We start from the raw sequence: 14,390 nt of genomic DNA, 5'->3' as shown, positions 1-14,390 counted from the left end.
CTAGAAACGTAAATACGTGAATAAAGATAAGCTTAAAGTCTCGTTCCTGATATTTAAAATTATTTTTATAATATTTTGAATTCGTTTTTAGCCCATTTCGATTAATTTTGGCTATTTATATAGCGTTGCCGTAGAGTATATGCCAATTTTGTTCCACTCTTTTGTTGTAAACGGAACTTTACGTATAATTCTATTAATTTGTAAGAGGAGAATCTCTATGCAAACAAAATTATTGTCATAATCTCTTGAACTTGACAGCGAATTGGTTTAAGAAATTCATTTGAAATATGGAATATAACAAATATTCAGTTCGATATTTCGAATGACGATTATTTGAACGACGATTATTTGAAGGAAGATTGTATCAAACAAAATTTTAATGGAAATTTGTAATAATTGAAATCACTGATTATTTATTAATGATCAAAAATTCAGAATTTTTTGTTTTTTTTGGAAATTTCATTGAAAATTCTGAGTGTTGGTGGTTGGTTTTCTGTTTCTCAAACTTACTGTTTGTGTAAATTTTAATTTTAAAATTTGAATAATTTTTTATTCATTACAGTTTAATTTTGATTCGTTTTCATTTTCTGTTAAAGGTAAAAAGGAAAAAATTCCATATTAATCTCAAATTAAATAAAAAAAGAATTTATTTCATTTGAAATTTAATGTAAAACTTAAAATAAAAAAAATTTAATTCTTATATTTGAAGATATTTGAAGTTGTTGTTGTTGTAGTTGAATGTGTATAAAATCCTACTCTCTTTAATTTTTTTAATTTTCGCACAAAACAAAATTTGGGAAATATTTTTAGAGTAAATTTTTATGGCACATTTTTTGTGAGAAGGCATTAATTATTTTGTTCAATAGAAAGAATTTTTTTTATTTTATTTTCAATGAACTTACCTTTGAATATTTTTTAATTAATATTTATGTTTTATTTCGAATTTAAAGAATTTAAAAAATAATTTTATTAATTTAATAATTATATTAGAATAGTTTAATTAGAAATATTATTTTTAGAATTTTGTATTTAGCATATTTTTGTTTGTGTTTCTTAAAAAATTTTTAAAGTAAATTTTCATTTAACAATTAAAAATTGCATATAATAAGGCGTTTCAGTATAATTTTCATTTAAAATATCGTAATAATCAAATCATAAAATATCAAAGTTTCAAAAAATATTATATAATATGTATTCATTTTCTTCAGTTTAAAATATTTTGCATATATACACATACACAGGAGAGAAATTAAAACAACTAAGAAGGATGTAAATGAGTTTTTAATATGTTTGTTAAGTCGTGTAAGCGCTATCAGTTTGATTAGTTATTCGGTAAAATTTCATGACATCTTTTTAAATTTTAAATCTTGTTTATTAACAATATTTAAGATAAATCATAAAAATTTGATTCATTATTTTTGAGACAGTATATCCGCCGGCCATTTTGAGACAAATAGAACAATACTTGAACCCACTAATTGGTCAAATACATAGAATTTAAAAAAACCGAAAATGTATATGAAATTCGGTTATTTCAAATAAAATGGCTAAATTCCCAAAATATTGTTCATGAATATGCAGTGTGTGTGTAGTTGGAAAAGGAAAATAGTGTCTGTTGCATATTATTAAATATAACATTGAATATAATATTAAAAATTTTGAAATTTTGCATGTAATTGGTCCTGAATAATTTTATCGAATTTTGATCTTCAAATAACATTCTCTTGTTAAAAAATAATTTTTAACTTTACTTCCAAATTTATTTAGAGCTTTGGTCACTACTGTGATTTATATGTAATTCAAAATAAAAATTGCATACAGAGTAAAATTTTAAATAATTGTTTCTTAAAATTAAAGGATTCTGGAAAAATTATTTGAGAACAACATTTTTAACACATGTAAAATGTTAAAAAATGCTTCAAATTTTCTTGTTTTTTTTGCATCAAATTTTTTTTTTAATTGCAATTTGTATTATCATTTACTGTTACGATTACTGTTATTAAAATTACTGTTATTATGTCGTGTATATCACGAATCTTGTCATAGATATTACAATTTTTCACTAAATTTCAAGTTTAAATTACCAATTACAAAAATTTATACTTTAAAAAAATTGAAGAAAAATTTTTAAAAATTCAGAAAATATTTTTTTTTTTTTACTTTTTAAATAATTCAAAATTCATTCTATACTGCCAGCTATTAATCTTTATCAAAAGAAAGAAAACAAAAAACAAAATATAACGGAAAAAAACAAATCAAAATTTTTTGACTTTTCTTTCTTGATCCTTTAAAATCCACTTTTAAATATTTATGCAAAGAAATAAACCTTAAAAATATGAAGAAAGAAAAAAAAAAACAACGAAGAATTTTAAGAACATTTTATTTTAATTTTTTTTTCCTGCTATCTAACCGCAAAACAATATAATAAAGGACATTAAAAAAGAACACGCAAATAAAATCTAGATCCGAGCCTTAATAAAACCAAGAGAATAGAAATAAACAAGAATGAATAATGTAAGACCCCCGAAGAGAAAAGTTTTTCTCACCTCCTTTGTAAATTTTACAAAAAATTTATGAAGATTATAAATTTCATAGCTTTTAGGAAACTTTTAGTTTTTATTTTTCCTTTATCTTTATTTTTTCTCTTACTCTTATATTTTCTCTTCTGCTACAAATATTGTTCTTTTGAAAATCTTTCAAAAATATTGAAGAAAATTTTTTTTTTTATCGTGATTTACAAATATTAACAATTAAAATTCAACATGAATAATTTTATTCATCATCAGGTTATTACAGGATTTTATACAAGAAAAATAAAGAAAAGGAAAAAAAAACATAAAAAGTTTTACATTTTCCTTAGAATTTTGGCTGCTGGCTCCTCAAAAGAGGAATTGAAAGAAAAAGTAGTAGCAGTAGACGAAAAAAATTTATAAGTTTTATTGAACTTAACTAATACTATTATAATTTTATTTTTTTATAGTATATACAGGTAAATTATTCATGATCCATCTGTTATACTTTTTATTACTTACTGTTTTAGAAAATACAGGGTAATTTATGAATAAATTTACATCAAACAAAAGTCATTTGTGAAGAACCAAATTTGGACAAGGCAGAACATTTTTTTTTCGAAAAACAACATTATGAAATTATTCCTGTAATTGGACAAATCAATTTTGTATTATGGCATACTTTTAGAATTTTGTATTATGTAAGCATACTGTTAGGATTAAATAAAATCTAAATCTATGTTAAAATCTGATGACTCTTTACAAATCGATACTGAATTATCCGATAGAGCTCAAAATCTACTAAAAATTTAATAATTTTAAATAAATAAATTAATAACGATGGAATATATCATTTAATTTTATAAGGACAGGCTATATTATTTGCAGTCAGGCAAAATCTAGTAAAAATTTTGTTCTAGAGAAATAAGTTTTTCTTAATTTTCCAGACAAACAGTGATTTATCTAAAAGAGTCTAGAAGTTTTGTTAACAGAGATTTGGGCGGACAAACAGGTGGACACACAAACTCATAACGATATTTTTTTTCCAATTTTGTCTGGAATTTATTAAAATTTGGTCATTTAATATTATTTTCGCTTTCCTACTGAAGCCACAATATTTGCGAGTAAAAATTCATACCCGCGATTAATACAATATTTAATTAATCACCCTGTGTTCATATAACATTTATATATCAATAAAAGGAATAACGTTATCAATAATATTTATTACAATAAATTTGTATAGTGTGTAATAATACAAAAATATATAAATGATTTAGGGTAGTTCAATGAGTAGTTATACATATAATTTATACGTATAATAATATTTTTGTATGTACTGTAATGTAATAAAATTCTATTTATGTACGGTTCTACATTAAAATTTAATTTCTGAACAGAATCCCAAATTCAGTATAAATTTTTTTCTTTTTAGCTGCCACTAAAAATATTTGAAAAATTTATGAATATTATTGATGAAAATAATATTAAATTTATTTATAAGTATAACTAAATGTTCAACGTTCTAAAAAAAGAGGACCAAAACGAGAAAGAAAATATTACAAAAATAAAAATAAACAAGCCAAAAAAGGAAAGAAACCAACCGCACTCTTAAAAAAATTGGTTTTTTTTTCCCAATTTTTTATTGGATTGGCAGCATTAAAGTTATTAAACAAAAAAAAAATAAAATAAACTGAATTTTTTATGCTCTGTTTATGTTTAGATTAAAATAAGTTTTATGTTTCAGATCGAGTCTCTTTTATATATGTATATAATATACAATTAGATTATCCCTATAAAAATATTTACTTTACACTATAATACTCTTCCAATTTCAATCTATATATACGTATATAAAAAAATTTTTAATTCAAATTCATGTTAAGTAAAAGCACGATGATGTTCAACTGCACCAGCAATTCAGCGGTTTATATTTATAACCGTATTAAACGTGTACAGCGATATATATATATACATAGGAACGTGTAACTTTAATCTAACTAACTTTCAGATCACGTTTCGATGAAGTGAATAATTTTAAGTTGTTTTATGACCACAAGATATAAAAATAAAAACGATACAATTCATGTATATAAAATGAGAGAGAAATGGCAAATATATGCGGGGATAGACGGATACTAAATGAAACTTTTTTCAAAGTATTATTAGAGAACAAAATTATCGTCTTCTAAAACAAGGTTTTTTGCCCTTTTTTTCCCCATTGCACAAAACAATATTTAAGATAAAACTTTTTACTTATATTATTTTTTAATGTTATTGTTATTATTATTGTTCAAAACTTCTATCATCTGGCTTCTAATACTATTACGATAATAGTGTAAATGATAATATGCACTTAATATATTTTATTATTGTTTCTAAAATTGGTGTTAACATAATTATTATTGATGAAATATTGAACTAACAAGATGTTGATATTAAAACAATTAATAATTGCCACATTTATATTTCAAAATATTTTCTTATAATAATTTTGGGGAAGAAGCCGTTTTAATCGATCGCAAGTTATAGAACTGATCAGACTGAATAAATGTTAGATATTGCGGTTTGAAAATTTAAATTCTTAAAATGTAGAGGTACTAATTAAACCGAAAAACAAAAAAAAAAAACTTAATTTCAGCGATATTTTGAGCGAATTGATAAGTTTTCGGTTACAACAGCGTTACCATACTGATTTTATAGAAAATCTGAAAAATTTCGCTAAAAATTTGAAAAATCCCGCAATATGAGAAGAAAAAAAATGACATTCAAATTTAATTTAAGCACATTTTCGTTCTGTATTTGCTAAATACAATAGAAACAAAAGACTACATAAGCGAAATTTTTTATCTAAAGATGAAAAATTTGGAAAACTTTAAAGAATCTGGTTTGGGTAAAAAAACCTGCAATTTGGAAATATTTACTCTGTTTTCCGATGAGTTGAGTATTTTACAGGCGATTTCATTTATTTTTTAGGCGAATTCATGAATTTTCAGGCGAAATTATAAGTTGTCAGACAAATCCATAAAGTATAAAGCGAATCGATAAATTTTCAAGCGAATTAATAAATTATCAGCTGAAATGATAAGCTTTCATACAAATTGGAAAATTTACTAGCGAATTTAGAAAATTTCAGGTGTAGTTGTCAATTGATTGTAGGGAAAATTGATATTTCTCTTTTTGAAAAAATTTTGACAGCTTATATCTATTTTAAATACGATCATATAAAATTTGCAATATTTAGTTATAAACACCTAAAAAGGAAATAACCAAATATAATATTAAATATTAAAGATGTTAATTTAAGTAAAGTCCTACTCTTTATATTCTATAATAATATATAAGGATTCCCAATTATCAATAAATTCGATTTAATATTAAGACAATTATAATAGTGATTGATTTATATGATCAAATTTAAAATTTTTTTTTAATATTTAATAAATTCCTATAGTATTTAAATTTACACAATTTTATGCATATACAAATATACATATATAGAGTAGAAAACTATGATAACATTCACAAAAAAATACACAATAAATATTCCATTTATCACACTATTTCACACATTTACAAATATGTATACGTATATATTACAGAATCAAATATAAAATATGTTCGTTGATCTTATAAAGTGCATAAAAACAGCAAGTGATTTAAGTATAGTGCGTTTATTACAAAAATATTTCGAATTATTTATTAGCATCCACAAGAGTATACCTATATTACCTAATGTTATATAGTGCAATTAAATAAAGATATTACAAGTAAAATACGAGTATCATATCGTAATTATAGCGATAGTAGTTAATAGTAATAATAGTAATTTATGAAATATTTTCCGTAGCCATTTTATAATAATAAATATTCGTGATAAGTGATAATATAAAGGTGCTGAATTAAAGGTGCCAATATTATATAGAAATTTTGTAATAATATAGCAGTGCAAATAATGTGATTTTTTAAAAAGAAAAAAAAAATATGTGTTTATAATACTCAATATTAATAAACCTAAATTTACTAAGAATTTTGCAAATTTAGCGTTTTAAATTTATTTTATTTTTAGCGGTGCTTTGTAAAATACACGGTGTTTTCTAAATAAAATTACCTAGGAATTTTATAGTTTAAAAGTCAGACTTATTTATTTCGTTAAAGCTTTTAATTCGCGACATAAGATTTTTATAGATTATAAAAATCTTATTCAAGATTAAGACGAACATTAATCGAATAATAATAAATAAAATATTATTTTTTAGTCCTTATTTAAACGTAAATAAATTATACTGTTAAAAGTAAGCTGTTAAATTATGACCATATGGCAATAATATGCTATTAACTCTCATATACTGTTCTACAAAATATTTTATTTTAATTTGCGAAGAATAGTTGCCCGGTTCATACAACCCCCTCCTACCCAGATCTTTTCTCAATTACGTATTTTATAATATAAATAAAATTATAATGATTTTAAAATTATTTATTATAATTATATTATTGTTAATTACATAACAAATGTAATTATTAATTATACGACTCACATTTAATATTATGAAAAAAATATATTATTATTAAAAGTTAAAAAAAAAAAATAAGAAAAAATATGAAAAAAAAAATATCAGTGCATTTTATATAATAATTAGAAATTTGGTGCTCGTTCTAAATTACAATATTATTGTTATTATTATTATTGTTGAATTATAAAATTAAAATAAAAAATCTTCGAAAAATTAAGATTAAAAAAGGGTGCCAGACTATTATAAATTATCTTCAAATATAAATATATTTTTTTTTACAATTTGTTTTTTGTTTCTTTTTTTTATGATTATTATATTAGAAAATGTTTTATGTTCTCCTTATAGTTAAAATAATAAAAATTTATATATATATATAAAATAAAATCAAAAGGTACAGGTGAATTATAAAAAAGTAAATTATTTGAATTATATAGAAGAATAATTTTTATGTTTTACTTAATTTTATTATAGATAAAAAAATATGCAGGTGATTTTTTTTTTTTTTTTAAATTAAAATACACGTTGAAACATACGAGTGTGCTAAGATCTTATATTTTATTTAAATAATAATTTTTAAATATTAAAAATAAAGAATAATATATTTTTTTTTTCCAAATTTTATACCATTAAATTTAAAGTAAATAATTTAAAGAGAAAATTTGAAATTATAAATTTTTATGATTTATTAATGAAACATTTGAAATTTTAATTTAGTACTTATATATTAATTACATTTAATTATGTGAAATTATTATCTATTTAAGTTGTATATTTCTCGTTTAATACGAGAGAGTTATCGCAATAAGATTATAAACCTTTCACAAGAGGACTTAAATTTTTCAACAATGTAAAAGACTTTCCGATCGAATATTTCTGAATGAAATATTTTCCGATCGAATAGATTTTCAATGAAATATTCTCTGAAAGGATATTTTTCGATATAGGAATTTTTTCAATCAAATATTTTTCGATCAAATATTTCTGAATGGAACATTTTCCGATGGACTATTATGTTCCGAATATTTCGAATATATTGTTAATGGAATATTCCCTAAGGAAATATTTTCTAATGTAATTTTTTTCCAACAAAATATTGTATTCCGATCGAATATGTTTTCAATGAAATATTCTTCGATGGGATATTTTTCGATCGACTTGCTTCAATAAAATATTTTCCGATCGAATGAAATATTTTCCGATGGATTTTTATATTTCAATCGAATATATTCTTAATGGAATATTCCCTAAGGAAATATTTTCTAATGTAATTTTTTTCCAACAAAATATTGTATTCCGATCGAATATGTTTTCAATGAAATATTCTCCGATGGGATATTTTTCGATCGACTTGCTTCAATCAAATATTTTCCGATCGAATGAAATATTTTCCGATGGATTTTTATATTTCAATCGAATATATTTTTAATGGAATATTCTCTGATGCAATATTTTCTGATCTAATTTTATTTTTGGATAGAATATTTTCCGAAGGAATATTTTTTGATGCAATATTCTTCGATAAAATATTTAATGTTCCTTGAAATTTTCGCTCTTTTTAAGTTTTCGTACACAAAAAAAAACTATGACATAATATTATATAGTTTTATATTTTCTGCATTATAATATAACAGTTGGATTGAATAAATTTCAAATGATTCATTATATAATTTGAAAATAAATTTCAAAAAAAAAAACAAAAATTAATTAAAAAAAAAATTATAGTTCGAGGAGTTATAGAGCAAATTATCATCACATTATTTTGCAAAAAAAAAACATTGTCTATTTTGTTCATTCAATAATTCGAATTAATTTAAACATAATTTTAATGAGAGGTTCATTATGTATAGAGTACCTTCCCGTATTTCTGTTAATATCATACTGAAATTATTGAATAATAAAATTCGAAAAATGTTTTATGCAACAATACAGCAATGATAATTATTTAAAAAATTCCAATTGTTGAAAAAAAAAATATTAAAAATAAAATTATTAATTAATTAAAAGCAAAATTTCTTTTTTTGTATCGAAAATTATTTTCTTAAATTTCTTAAAGAAATTTAATTTTCTTTGAGATTGTTTGAAGTTTTTTTTTTTCTTAAATAAAATTTGCATTTCTTTTTGTGCTCTTACATTTATGAAAATAAAATGAAAAATTAAAATTATTTAAAATTAAAAAAAGAAATAAATGGTGCTCAAATATGCTTAAGTACAAAAGTGAGTTTTCTTTTTTTTTTTTTGTAAAAATTAAAAAAGAAGTAGAAAAATTAAATGAGAAACAAAAAAAATGTTATATAAATAAATAAAGAAAGATGGCGGCGTTACATAGTAAGAAAATGTTTGTTTTTTTTTTTTCTTCGTGTGACTTAAAATGATGTTTTTTAATTAAAATAAAGTTTAAATATTTCAAAAATTCTTAAAAAATAGAAACATAGAAAAAGGAGAAAAATTAAAATAAAAAAATAAATCTACTTTTTAAATATTTAAAAAAATGTTGCAAAAAATTTTTCGCTTTGCTTTTTTTTTCTTTTGTTTTTTTTTTTTTTTTTTTGTCAAAAATATCAAAATATAGGGACAAAAAACTATACAAAAAATTTCTAAAAAAACGTAATTTTAAATTTTAAAATTTTAAATGAAAAATTCATTTTTTCATTCATTCGTTTGTTTTTTCCAAAAAATTAAAAATATTATAAAAGAAAATTAAAAAATTCATTCAAAAATTTTTTTTGCTTTTTTCAAAACAGACCAAGAAAATCAAAAAAGAAAAAGATATACAAAAAATTTTTCTAATAGCAAATTTTATTAGAATTCATAAAGAAATCTAATGCTTTTTTGGTAATATTAACAAAAAAAAAAAATTATAAAATAAAAAATTAGAATTAAAAAAATCTACTACATTTCTGCGTTTCAAATAAATGGAAAGGGAGCGAATTCTGTTTTTTCGTTTGACGGCAATACTTTTTCTTTTATGTTTTTTTTTTTAATACTGAATTATTTTTTGTTTCTTTTGCAGTATACGACAAAAATAAATGAATACACAAAAAAAATTAAATTGTATTTTATTAAATATCGTATACACTTATACAAAAAATTTTCACAATAAAATTAAAAAAATAATTAAAAATAATAAAAAAAACAATGATAATCTCAAAGAATAAAAAAAAAAAATTTCTAAATGGTATTCATTTTTATTGAAACAATTTATTTTTAACCCTTCATGACATATTTTTTTTTTTGGAATTGTTCGAATTTTATATGCGTGTACAAGTCTACTATAAGAGTGATCGAACGCATTGAAATTTGAAAAAAAAAAGACTCTACTGCATTAATGCATAAATTGGCTCTGGTTTCGACAGGGTTAATCTTAAATATTCTCTAATTATTCCATAAAGCAGTAGGTTATTAAAAAAAGCAGGACCTACTGCTAATGACCTACTGCCACAAAGAGTAGTAGGTAATTAAAAAAAGAGCGCGTAATCATTTTATTCTCGGCCAATTTTCAAAAAAAATTTAACTGCAATTATAATATCGAAACGGCAATTGAATAATTGAATAAAACTATTTTTGAAAAATGTTTTAGATTTAGAGCCTGATCGTCTCGCTATTTTACTTGGCAAGTGAAAAGAAAGTGAGTAACTATCATATATTTGTATAATCCCGTTTGTTTTTTTTTCTAGAATGTTTACAAAATTTATTCACTTTGTTTTTCAAAACGTCCAGTTCAGTCTATAATTTGAGAAAAAATTTACTGACTGAAAAAATGAGTAATGTTATGAAAAGTGAATAAAAAGTGAGTAAAAAAGCGAGAAACACTATTAGGCTGTTAACAAATTACAGTTGTTATGTAACAAAGAAATAATTGAAAAAATTATTTAAAATTCAATGGCCAATTCTAATTTTAATTGTTGAAAATAATTGTTTTTTGTTTTTTTTTTGTATGTTTACCATTTCTGAGTTATTATTAATTCATATTCGGAATTTATTTTGTCGAATTTACTTAAATTGTAAAGAAAGAACACATTTCTCTTAGAATTTAGAATTTTTCTATATATAAATTAAAATTAAATGAATACCTCATTTTTTTTGGAAATAATAATAAGTGTTGCCAATAAAACAAAATAAGCACATCAAAAATATTTTGTGCTTTTTCATTTTCTTTCTATCATTTTGAATAAATAAAAAAGAAATTATGAAAATTAAAAAATTAAATAAAAAAAAAATTTATAAAATATTGTAAGAGTATAGTTACTGGACAAGGAATAAAGTTTATATATTATTTTGAGTATGTTTGTCTATTTAATATAATAATCTTTTTTATACAAAAATTTTTTTAATTGTGAATTGCTTTTATATATAATTTAAAAATAAAATAAATTATATGTTATATTTTTCCTACTTTTTTTCTCGTTTAATTGTGCTTTTCTCCTCAAAAATGCATTTATGTGCCAATAAAAATATTAAGAGTTTAAAAATATTTAATTTGATTTATTTTTTTTTTTTATTTTTATAGTAAAGAAGCATATTGACTGTTAAAAAATTTATATATATAATTTATTAGGAAAATAACATTCAATAACAATTTGAAAATGACAATATTTAATGACAGACAAACTATTCTTAATCTGACAGAAATTCTAGCTTAATTTAAAACGCTCAAAATCCTCGAATATGCAAATTTCTTAATATCAAATTGCATATACAAAAAATTCTTATATTTTAATAAATTATAATTTTAATAAGTCGATTAGCAAAAAATAATTTGACAGAACAACATATTATAGTAAAACTGTCAAAAATGTTATGTCATTTCTCGTACATGTTATAATAGAGTATTTATTTGAGAGAGAGAGAGAGAGAGAGAATATAATTTTAGCAGTCAATATGTTAAAATGAGTGCAATATTATAGTTTTAATTATGTGCAAAAACAAAAAATAATAATCTTTAATAAGATTATAATATTTGTGCATTATACATTTTAAGAGTGTGTGAGTATAAATTTCAAAATTTAGAAAATTTTTTTATAATTTCAGTAATGTACATACATGTATGTTTGTGTAATAATTATTTATTAAAATATATGAGTGTTATTTATATTTTTCTTGCTTTGTTATGTAAGTTTCAAATTAATTGAAAAAATTCAAATAGAAAAGAAAATTAAAAAATTAAATTAAAAATAGGAAAAAAAAAAAATTAAGTGCGAGTGCTGTCCAAACACTAAAAAACATTTATAATAATTTTTATATATTTAGTAATATTTCAAAAATTAAAATAAAAATAAAAATATTTTAAATCTTACAACTATTATATGTGAAAATAAATATTTAAAAAAATTCAATTGTTTAAAATAAAAATTATTCGAAATTATTTCAAAAATCAAAATATTTTTATAGTATAAAATATATATTCAAAAATTATTATATATTTAAAAGAAATAATCGAAAAATTCAATATTTTGAGTAAGAAATTGCAATCAGAATTAATTTCATTTACTTTAAAAATTATTTTAAGGCAAAGCAATATAACAATAACATCGTTTTTTATTTGCGTATAGTCACCGAGAGTCCGTGAAATTCGATACTCTTTTCAAATATAGTTAAATAATTAAATTATATTATAAGAGACATTTAGATCAACACAAATCATATCTAATATTTCATGTAAACCTTATTAAATAGCATTTTAATTGAAGAGGGAATTTCAATTAAAATGCTCTAGACAGTCAGTACTGAAATGTCTAGAGAGGCGAAAGATTTTATACGTACTACAGTTGATTTTATACGTATATGATCTCGTAGGTTAATTTATAGATTCAGTTCATAGAAACGATAGCCGGAAAGTATGTTAATAATTCGAAAGTGCTGCTCGGGCGCCAGTTTTTACAAAATGCAACAACAAATGATGATTAATTAGAATTGAGTCGATGTGACATTGACTATTGAAATGAATCATGCGTATTGGAAAACTGAACACAAAACAGTCGTTTTGTGTAGAGTGTAGAGTTATTCAGAGTTAAAACAAAATTTCCTATAATTAATGTATTGTTATAATGGCATTGCCTTTGGAAAACATTAAAATTTTTGTATTACATAGGTTTATGGCAATAATACTGAAATCATTCGATTATTTTATTACTCTCAATAAGCATGAATATCTGAAAATTTTTCAAAAATTTCTAATTTGAACAGTCAAAAATAATTTTTATACATTTCGTTTTTTGTTAAAGAAGAAAATTACTGTGTAAATTTTTTGGTATTCCATGTGAAACATTGCCAATTATATTAAAAATTAAGTTTATAAATTATGAAAATTTGAAATTTTTAGAAAAATTTTCATAAATTCGATTTAAAAAATAAAATTCTTTTCTACTTTCTGCGTGGAAATATTTCAAAAATTATTAATATTTTCAAAAAAAAAAAATTTTTTTTTTTCCTTATAAAATATAAAATTTTCTATAAAAGCAAAAATATGTTTTTCATTAAATTAATGTAGACATCAAAAATTCGTTGTCCACAGGGTGCGTAAGCTAAAAAAACTATTTGAATTATTTTTCAAAAAATTGTTTAATATTCTTAAAAACTATTCAAAAATAATCTTAATTTATATTTATAAATAATTGTTGATTATTTCAAAAAAAAATTAAAATTAGATGATTAAAACCTGAAAACAGTTAATTATTTTCATTTGTGAACTTTTTTCTTTTGTCAAACAAAAGTGACACATACACACACACAACAGTTCTTTGCCACGTATTTTAAAATTTTCGAAGTTTATTTGTTCAAATTTTTGTACAGACAAAAAAGTTATGAAAATTTAAAAATATTTTTGGCAGTTCCAATTGAAACTCCAGATATAAGGATATAAATCCCATAATGGTTCCTTATTTTTTGGAATTTAAAAATTATAACTTTAAATTTATAAGTTTTATTAATAAAACGTAGCAAATTTCTGATTATTTTCCTATTTTTCAATAAATTTATGGCCATATATGACAAATTTAAAAAAAAGACAACAAACCAATGATGAAAATTTGACGATTTTTTAAGCTATCTTAGCTCAAATTGCAGAAGAAATCCATCGAATATTTAAAATACGTGACGAAGTCTTGTATAAAAAAATTTTTATTCAAAATTCAAAAATATTATTTCTTTTTATTTTCTTATTTCTTATTGAATTAAAATAAGAGTATAATGATGAAAACTTAATAAATTTTGTATGAAATAAGAAAAATAAAATAAGCATAATCAAATTTTTTGGAGGGGCGATTAGGAATTCGGTAAAAAAGTTCAAAACATAAAACTAATATTTTTTTTTTCAGTACGAAATCATAATATGAAGCTGAAATACAAAATAATAAAACAAATGAAA

The 14,390-nt window shown here is 21.4% G+C and overlaps 1 protein-coding gene across 3 annotated transcripts in view; it reads right to left on the bottom strand.

The window, feature by feature from the left end:
- LOC129606139 (tyrosine-protein phosphatase Lar) overlaps window positions 1-14,390 on the bottom strand; it is a 167,154-nt gene that overhangs the window by 10,147 nt on the left and 142,617 nt on the right. The window lies entirely within an intron of this gene.

This window comes from Condylostylus longicornis, unplaced genomic scaffold, assembly GCF_029603195.1.
Source record: "Condylostylus longicornis isolate FDR11 unplaced genomic scaffold, ASM2960319v2 ptg000017l, whole genome shotgun sequence".
NCBI classification, from domain to species: Eukaryota; Metazoa; Arthropoda; class Insecta; order Diptera; family Dolichopodidae; genus Condylostylus; species Condylostylus longicornis.
The sequence above is the reverse complement of the archived record's forward strand: the minus strand, read 5'-3'. Positions and strand labels throughout refer to the sequence as shown.